Source organism: Papaver somniferum, chromosome 6, assembly GCF_003573695.1.
Source record: "Papaver somniferum cultivar HN1 chromosome 6, ASM357369v1, whole genome shotgun sequence".
NCBI classification, from domain to species: Eukaryota; Viridiplantae; Streptophyta; class Magnoliopsida; order Ranunculales; family Papaveraceae; genus Papaver; species Papaver somniferum.
The window spans coordinates 95,865,065-95,875,607 of NC_039363.1; the positions used below are offsets into that span (position 1 = coordinate 95,865,065).

General features: G+C 36.0%; 1 pseudogene; it reads right to left on the minus strand.

Moving 5' to 3' along the window:
- Positions 1 to 10,030: 10,030 nt before the first annotated feature.
- Positions 10,031 to 10,130, minus strand: LOC113292162 (annotated as a pseudogene).
- Between the last annotated feature and the right edge of the window lie 413 nt (positions 10,131 to 10,543).

Here is a 10,543-nt window from a genome sequence, read left to right on the forward strand (position 1 = left end):
CTCTCCTTTGTTGACTTGTGCCGAAATCAATTGCCTTACTAAAACTATGAAAAGGAAAAACCCAGTGGGATAAAACCTTGGTGAAACTCTTCACATGTTGTCACGTACTTTACATGTAGTTCATCACATGCAATACGATTTTCAAAGATCGACGAGTCTAAGTTAATTGCCTCCTTAAAACTTCGTCAGGAAAACCTAGAGGGACAAAACCTGAACTAAAGAAAAAGAGTACAATATTAAGTAAATTTAGAACATAGTTGGATGCACATACATTGCCTCGTTAAAACCTTGACAAGGAAAACCCAGTGGGATAAAACCTTGACGAAGGGAAAAGAGTACAACGTGACATATGCTAGTAAAGGTGATCCATTGCAGATGATCGCTTTGCTCCGTTGAAGTTGACCAGTTGCTTCACAACTTCTAAGACATAAAACCCTTGTGGGAAATACAATAGCCTTAGATGGGAAATTACATTCCCGGTGTTTGTTGTTCTCTCATTAGAAACCTTGACAAGTAACAAAACCCTGTGGGAAAAAGCAACCTCGGTGAAGGAATATAGTTCAACACACCGTTAGATGCTCCTCCTTGTTACGTAGCTTAACAGACTATCACGTTTCATTTCTTTGATTCAAGTATTTTCAGAAATATCAACGCGATCTTTATGTCTTAAACGTCCAACATACTTGATGCTTTGAGTGTTGTTTCGCTAAAAACCTTGTCGAGTAATAAAACCCTTTGGGAAAAACTATTCTCGATCGAAGGGAAAAGAGTACAACACAGCTTCAATTTCGAAGTAAAATATGTCTACATCATATCCTTGAATCCTCCCTCTGATGTCCTCATCTCCCCCTAATTACTTTCAGAGTTGTTCCAGACAGTTCCTTTAGTCATGTACTTTTCGAAATTGAATATCGATAATGACCTGGAAAATAGTCTACCATATCTCCCCCTGATTACTTCCGTTGGAGAAGAGATTATTGTTCCTTCATAATCAACAACTTTTGGATTGCACTTTCATTAGCATTCCTTTTAACGTCTTTGTAGGGATAAAGAAAATTTATGCCAATGTTACTTTTAAGTATATGATTACATTTACTATGGCATTCCAATGACGTTGCGTTGGCGTTAAGTTATATCTAGATAACAAGATCCATGATGATGTAAAATTTAATCAAGTACATTATTATACTAATACAACAATGCGTCTATTGTACTTAGATATGGAAATTTCATCTCCCAACACATCTTCGCCATCTTCCTTTAGACGAAATGGTCAGTTACTTACATTTGAACCTCAACTAATCATGGGAGTTCTATCAGGATGCATGTCTTTGTTAAATTGCCTGACAACTTTAGGCATATGCAAATGGGTGGAATAATAGACCACAAGATCAATATTCGGTCGAGCTTTCCCCAGATTTTTCATCTCAAATTCGGATTTCATCAAATAGCTTTTAAGGTTTCTTATTACATCAAAAGTACCCATCATATATGTATCATCGACATATATAGCTACAATTCCAAATTAGGAACTTTCTTGTGAACACACAAGGAAAAATAACTTACTTGTCTATCCCCTCCAAATCAAATAGCAACTTAGACAGGTATACCACATTCGCCTGATTGCTTCTATTTATAAGTGGGCGTTTTATCTATCTGTAAACGTATTCTGTGGTTTAGAGTCACTTGATTTGGGTAACAAAAGGCTATCAAGTACTTTTGTAAATATCTTATATCTCTTGATTCTTTCAGAGATACGTAACAACCACATACATATGCTACATTTCAAGTCCTTTTGAAATTACCAATCTAATTAACTAGCGGAACACTATAAAGTTCATTAAATGAGAACAATTTCAGGGCTTTGTGAGAAACCTCGCGCCAGAAGGAGAGTCTTTATACTTTAAGTCTGCGTTCATCTCATTATGCTTTGTGAAAAATTAATTACGTATGTCCAATAGGATTTACACTTGGTTGGTTAGCACTACCGCACCAAATACCTGTATATTTGTCAAAGAACCAAGTTCTACCTGGATTGTATAGGCCAAATACGCCCTTCGTTAAAATTAAGCAACAAGGAGCTTGGTTCGATCTCATTTTGCTTTATTTCCTTAAGCAAATATATATGAAATTAATCATCAATATGCTCGCATGATCTTTCCATTGACTCGTGAGAATTCTCATAATCCACTTGGGATATCATTGTTCTCTGGAATCATTAAATTTCGGAGCGTCCTCCAGTATTGATTCATAGACATATTCAGAGACAATCAAATGAGATGATTTCATTAATGATACAAATTAGGTTGTGCCTTACTCATCTACTTCCTCTCTAGGTGAGTATTGATCGAACCTGGTGGTCTCTCCATCTTCCTTTGTGGAGCCATGACCTTAACTACACTTCCACCAAGTGTAGTTACAACACCTTAGTTTACGGTGTACCCCATGCTGAGGATTTCTAACCTTGCAGGAGCATTTGCAGCTGGTAAGTGTGATCTTGTCACGTTTTCGATATCATTGCACTTTCTGAAATCGATTATTCTTTGTCAGTTCACATTCACATTTGTGGAGTACAAGAATCAATATGAGACAAAATGGGAAATTTATTTGGAACTAAAACTTGTCCAAAATGTCAAAAAATTCACCAGAGCCATAAGTCACTTTAATGGTCTGCATTCTGCATGAATATTTTTCTAAATTTCACCTTGTTTTCTTTGTAATATGGAAGGATGGCCTCAATCCTGTTTTACTGAAGGCTTTGTGAATTAAGTGATATTCTTTCTTAGTTAAAAGTAACAAGGGGGGGGGGGGGGGGGTTGCATCTATTACTTTAGATAACACTAATTGAGAGATATGCCGTCATTTCGCATGCTGTCAATCTTTCTCCCGTTTTTGTTCACTCAAATAAAGTGATGTTTCTACGAGTCCTTTTAAAATGATCATCATGTCACAAACAAAGTTATTTTATCGTTATGCCCAAAGCCTGAGCCAATTCCCAACATTTCATCGTCGGAGTCAATATGGATTCAATAATCCAAATACTATAGTGATTTACGTTTCACTAGATTGACTCATTAGTTTCTCTAAAATATATTTTTTTCCAAAATATATCAGAGATTATAAAAGATACAATCAATTACATTCTTATACTGTGAGGCTCCACATGATATCCATTTACATGGGTTTCATTGGAATTTAATAAGGTGTGATTAGCCTTTCATACGTACAGAGCTTATGGGACTTTTAGTCTTTGTTCCATCTCGGCAACAAATTTTGAGCAGTTCTTCGCTCGTTGATCCAATCATCGTAGTCACACTATAAGGAATTAGTTCAACAACTAGTGTACATTCCTTAAATTAGTGGGAGAAAACCACTATCAGTTAGACATTGAGTCTTGAGAGATTTAATAAGTTTTGTGGCCTTATTACGTAATAAAAGTGGGACTCAACTCAAGTACTTTAGAGTGAATATATGTTATGCTTCAGGAGGATGATATATTTTTCAAACAGATATATCTCAAGTGCTTTAGAGAATTTATGCCTCGTGGGAATGATGTACTTTTCATTCTATAAGTGTAGACATTGGATCTAGTTTAATTAAATAGTCAATTGCCAAGGCAAAGTTCTTATTGTCATTAAAGTTGATGTCTAAAGTATGATATTCTTATGGAAATTGGTTGATACTATGGTACCCGCATTACATTGATTGTACAAATACCGGTAAGAAGATTTATTGCCAACTCTTTGGTGAGAGCTAGAATTACATGTTAGCTTCATCCCATGTTCAATTGATACATGTACTTTGGTTTCATTACTGCTGGGAAAAAAATACATCTTTGTCTCATGACATATATGTCCCTTTTCACATGCTTTATATGAGTTGGTACGTTTAACCCTCATTTACTTCGGGGTTATTTCCATTTTCAACTTTGCTATAATAGTTAGCTGAATTTGAGAAATTTCTTTATCTCAAAAAGTCAAGATGATCTCATTATGCATGTCAACCACCTACTTTAGGCTAAATATCTTGTAAGAGATAGTGAGTCTTTTATTGTCATACTTCAACATATATTGGTTCGTTAGTGATGTAATTTTGTAGTGGTAAGTAAAGTGTTGATTTCTCGGACTTGTTGAGACTGATTTCATATTTAAAAATAGAAAACAATAAAAATAAAAAAAATATATACATAAGGTTTGTCACAATGTCGAGAGATTACCGAGACTCAGGATTCCACCAAACCTCATATCAGGTGGTTCAAAAATCAATTCTACACAATTATAGCTCATATTGTAAAGATTATTGACTTTTATTCTTTGCCAAAGTAGATTCCGAAAGTAATGACTGTAAATCTAAAGCATGGGACATCACAACACTTAAGCTAAGCATGACCTGTCAATTGAAATCACAACCATTCAAGAGAAATCATAAATCAATTCAATTTTACTGCAAAAAGTCATATAAAGAATTAATAGAATTACCACAATGATGAAAAAGGGCTTCCTCCATCGTCCTAGTGTTGGGTTTAGCTCCTCATATCGAAAACATGCTCAAAGTATTTACTCATGGCTCCAAAGTGTTTGAAGAGAGCGAAAATACAAGAAAAAGATAAAACAGATCAATTGCAACGTTTATATGCGTGGCAGGTCGACTGTTACTAACGATACGGAAGATGTAAGACTGCTGGGAACGATACTATGTGTGTCGTGGATAAATCACACTTTTATGTGCCTGACTTGGGTCGTCTAATGTTCTTCGGCTTCTTCTTCTTCCTCTTGCTGCTGCAACTTTCTCTGCAGCGTGATTTCTTCGTACCAGAGCTTCCCCTAAACTACGTAAAGGCCCCAAACTACTCGGATCCCCCTTGTTGAGTCCCAAAGGTCCTACTTATACAAAACAGGTGAAACATATCACGAGAATATCTTCAATAATTTCTCTTTTCCTCCCTCGTAAGTTTCAGACTTCTCTTTTCTTGTTTACGCGTATGCAGCCGTCGATACACTCCCAAACTGGATAGAATCGATTATACATCTTGTACAAACTCTTCTTTGGTATCAAGGGATCGAATCCCTAAAATCTAGAGGAGATATTCTTTCCTAAACTTCCACGAATTTACCAGAAACAAACCAAAACTTACTCACCGTCCTTGGCTTGTCGAGATGTATCAAAATCTTCCTATATTTACTTCTTTTCTTTCTACACGTCTGCTGAGTTGTTAAAACTCTTACCAAACTCGTTCCTGACGGTAGGATAGGACCCTTGCCATCCATACACTCTTAATACTTCGCGTAACTCCTCCACGCCAATCAACAGAACCCGACTATAGATCCTCTTATTCTGTTTTCACGAGAACCAATTAAGCACTACAATTTAATCGAATCTGAACCACATACCAGTCCTCGTTTATCTTTACACGTCGTTCCCAGTCCACTTCCGATTCAAACTCCAACAAAATATCATCAATCTCCAATTCAGAAACAACGTTGTTGACTAACCATTTTTCCCGTCAAATATGGTTGCTTCATATGAACAATCCAGCCCAAGTTGGTCGACTATATCACGCATATCAAGCATGTTTTGGCCTAACAGATCAATCCCAATCAAAATCAGCAGTTGAGTCTCATTAAAAACCATCCAAATCTCGAACCCTAAAATCTGTTTGGCTGCAAAGATATTTCCCGCCAAAACTTGGTTTTTGAAATGTTGAAGATGGTTGCCCCTTATCCAGGGTAGGGGTGCCGTTAGCCGTGGAGTGGAAATAGAATGTATGGGGTGCATATAGCGGTGGAGTGCCCCTTATCATCTGGTTTCCCTTTATCCACAACGGGGGTCCTTATGGCCTATGTCCTCCGGGGTGCCTTTAACAACTTTTCAAGCCGATTTCTCCAAGAATGTTTATTCCTCCAGAAACACCTACAAATACATAAAAATCCATAATAAATACAAAATCGAGCACTAACAATACACATAATTGAGACCAAAATAGCCACATAAATGCGTCCATCAGTTAGTATCATGGATGAAGTAGAAAAATGGTAGGGAAAAAAATGACTCATATCGCTTTTTGTGAGTCCTTCCACAAAAACTAGGATGCATTGCTTAGAAATATAAGGGCACATTTAGCTCTACCTTTTAGACTGTGTGTTTTCATTGTCAAAGGTTTTATGATTTGCGAAGAGATGGTTTCCACACCCAAAACATAATAATGGTGCTCAAGTATTTTTAGTCCAAAATATGGTTTTTGAGTTATGTTGGAGCCTAAATGTAAAGAACCTTGATAAAGAATATTAAAATAAATAATTCCATAATCTTTTTTTTTAAAGGTTCAAACCGCCTGTAAAAAAAAAAGACCAAACAATCCGTTTGTTAACCAACTTTCTTCATGGTTAAACATGGGGAACCGTTTGGTAACCAAGTTCCTTTTTGGTTATAGTGTTGCGGTCACGTCAAGGTCCAATCAAAACCATAGCCCCGTTAATGGATGACAATACTTATCAACCGTCAACTATTAACATCAAAACTCATTTTAATAGTAGAGGTTGACAAAATTTGCAGACAAATAATATGAATATGTTTAACAATAACAAAGCATATATTGCATAATTTAACATTACAATACCGGTAGTTCTAACATATTATTAAGTGAACAAAATAAAAAAAAATACATGTGATGACAAAATAAAAACCATATGTATACAGAAGATTGAAAACTATTACTACTTTATGTTTTACTCTAACACATACACGTTAAATCAGTCTTTGACACACACAATTTCATAACAAAATCATAATAAAGGCTATGCCAGTTTGAACTTGAAGGATGTTTTTGTTTTCAATTAAAAGAGCATTTGAAAATCGGAAGAAGAGAAAAGAGAAAAAAATAAATTGATATAATAATGTGATAGACATATTTTTGTGTATGATATAATCTCAATTGTATATATTGTTAGTGCTTGATTTGGTATTTATTTTGGCTTTTTATGTCTTTGTAGGTGTTTTTGGAAAAATAAGATTTTGCAGCGAAATTGGCTCGAAAAGAGTTTTTTTGCGTTCATGGAGGACATTTGCTATTCGGACCCTCACTTTGGATAAGGGGTAACCTAATTACTAAGGGGCATCCCATTTCCAGGCAGCTGCTAATCACACCTCTACTCTGGATAGGGGGCGACCATCTTCTACATTTGAATTATAAGTTTTGGCGGGAAAGTAGGTGCAGTTTCTGGCAGATTTAGGGTTCCTGATTTGGAGGAGTTTGAGGTCGATTAAACCTCTGATTTTCATAGGATAGACTCCTTATGGGTCTAGGATTCTGATATGGGTGTTGAAATCGATTAGACTGGGCTCAATCGACGGATTTTTATCACAACAGAAAATATGAAAAGTCACGTGTGTGACCTGTTTTAGGGAATTTTAGAGAGATTAAAGTGTTGTAAACCTTCCCAAAGATTTTTATTTATCTAAGGAAGAGTTTAGAATAAAAAGGAAAGCTCAGAAATGCGTAGAAATTCTAAAACAAGAAATTGCCGCAACTTTGCTGTGAAGAGAGGAGAAGAGATTTTGGAAGATTTTGGAGAGATTTAATCGGTATTTTTGATATAAATAGATTGTTTGGGTCATATAGAAGGGGTGTCGAGAGTTTGGGGACCTGAGGAGAGCCAGAGAAGAAGAAATCATAGTTTTATCAAACTCTGTTTCTGCTGCTGCACAGCTCAAGAACGCGAAGAACATTGACACACGAGAAACAGTCGCAGAACAATGTCGTTGTTCAACATCAGAAGATAAGTAACGTTTATATACAACTGTAATCATTGTTCCTCTTTGTACCAGAGATCTATAACACTTTTACGCTGTTGCAAATCAGCTGCTTTACACCTTTCACTCTTTCAATCAACTTTTGAGCAACAATCATGTATTTTGAGCAAGTGATTAATATGAGGATCTAAACCCCATTGCTGAGGCGATAGAGGAAGCTATTTTTCCAACAAAAAGTGGTATATTCTTATTTATTTATCGCAATTATTTTTATGATTGTTTTGCCTTGAGTGAAAATTGTTTGAATGATTCTTGTTAAACAATTGTTATTTATTTTGATAGAGCATGCTTGGACCTAGGTTTTTGATGTTCTATGCTTCGGATTTACACTTGTTATTTTGAGAATCTACTTGTTGCAATAGTTTAGAATCAAATTGAACGAAAAATATTACATGAATATAAATATTGGATTAAATCACTTTAAATTTGGAAAATAGTGGAATCTTAGCCTCAGTGTTCTTTTAATATTGATATTAACTTTGATTGAGTTTGCTATAATTTTTAATGAGTTCTCTATTTTAATATTAGAATTTAATTCTAATTAATATCCTTCACAAGTCTGAGAATCGAACCACTTTTACCACTATCTACATATCACATCAATTTTTGGCGCCACCGACGCGGACTTGTTTTTAGGGTTTTAGATTTATTTTATTTTATTTTTTTATTTTTTTGTCTTTTTTTTTTAATGTTTTTGGGTATTTATCTTGTGTCTACAGGTTCTGGATCATAAAGAAAATTGAGCCAAAGAGTTTGGTGATTTCATAAAGACTTGGAGCTAAAATTAAAGCAAAAAGAACAGAAAAGAAGACAATTTTATTTTAGACAATTTTAGTTTAGGGTTTGTTTATTTTCTTTTAGAAAAAAAAATTGTATTAGGGTTTATTATTTTTGTAATTTTTCTTTACTTTTTTTGGACATTTGGACTTTGGGACATTTTTTTTATTACCCTACGGAAGGGTACTTTAAATATAAACTGTTTGCAGAGAAGGAGGACAATTACGATATTGTCTCTGCACCCTGGGTTCGTACACTAGACATCGGAGTCAGTGGCCCGAGTCGACTACAACCGATTCATCCCCCGTCTGGAACGGGAGGTAAGATTCTAAACACTCGCGAATCCCCTGTCAGCGAGTTACTGGACTTCTTCGTATGCATATATGTTGAGGACTGAATACGAACATTTATTTTTCTAGTAAAGGGCAAGGCCTGGCCATACAAGATAAGGTTTCAGATTTCATTACCGTTCTCTTCTTGCCCGCTTTAGGAACACGTAACCTACACGAACCTAAGCCTAAAATTTTGACTAGAACGAGACCTATAGGGTAACGAGCTTAACAGGAAAGTCATTCGAAAAATATTGGTTACTCTTTTAAGCATACTTAGAAGTTCTTGACGGTTTCTGTAAGTTGAATGCGCGACTGCGCCGCCTTGTAATACCGGTGAGGCCTTGGGTATCAAAGCTCCATCGAGCTTCCCTCGCCTCTATTCAACTTACGTTAACTCGGATTGATTCCAGAGGTGTTTGCTTAAATTGTAACGAATTCCCGTTCGAAGGATTAGATGCTGGTCTAGAAACAATCTAAGTGGAGCCAACATGCTTTTTGTTTGCTAGAAATCAATAGGTTTGATTTGGTTGAGTCATCCTTGATTTGTGTTTGCTTACCCTTCCAATTTAGAAAATTCTATTGTATGCCTGAACGTAAAAGAGATGCATTAGGTAGATTTGTTAAAGAGAAACCTAGTAGTTCGAAGCGTCTCGGTTACCTTAATCTAGAAAGTCCGACTTTTGAAGAGTCTATTTTTGAACGTCCTTTGACTGAGGAGAGAATCCCTGTTGCTCCGATAGCGCCAGAAATGGCAACTTTGAAAGCTTAGTTGAATCCAACTAGGACTACTCGTCCTTCGTGTATTAAGTTAGCTGAAACGGAGGCACCCTATGAACTAAAACCTGGGACCTTATAGATGCTCCCAATCTTTTTAGGGAAAGAAAATGAAAACCCTTATTACCATGTTAGGGATTTTGAGGAAATTTGTAGTACTTTAAGAATTAGAGGCTTAGATGATGATGCTTTGAAACTTAGGTTATTCCCATTTTCCCTGAAAGATAAGGCCAAGTCGTGGCTGTATAGTTTGGACTCCGAGTCAATTGAGACATATGAACAACTTACATCTGCATTTTTCAATAATTTTTTCCCTAGGCACAAAACATCGTCTATTAGGACGCAAATATGCACATTTTCACAACAAGAGGGAGAATCTTTATATAGGTATTTGGAAAGGTTCAATGATTTATTGTCCCAGTGTCCTCATCATGGTTTAGAAAAGGTTAGGCTAGTTCAGATCCTTTATGAGGGTTTAGATTATTCCACAACGACCATGGTTGAGTCTCTATGCACTGGTGGATTTGAAAACCAAACTGTTGATGCGGTGATGAAATTTTTTAATGAAATCGCCGAAAAAACCCAGCAATGGGAAAATAGTAAGGCACCCCGGAAAACAATTCTTTTAAGTAGAGGAAACGTTAATAGGGTAGAAGGAGGCTATGAATCATATGCCAAAATTGTTGCTATAACAAAAAGGTTAGAAGCCTTAGAAGTGGGCCAGACTAGTGGTAGAGTGGAGCCTTTTTGGGAAGGCCAGAATATTCAAGAGAAAGCCAATGCTCTTTATAATAACACTAGATTTGATAATCGTCAAAAGATTGACCCGTATTCAGAAACCTATAATCCTG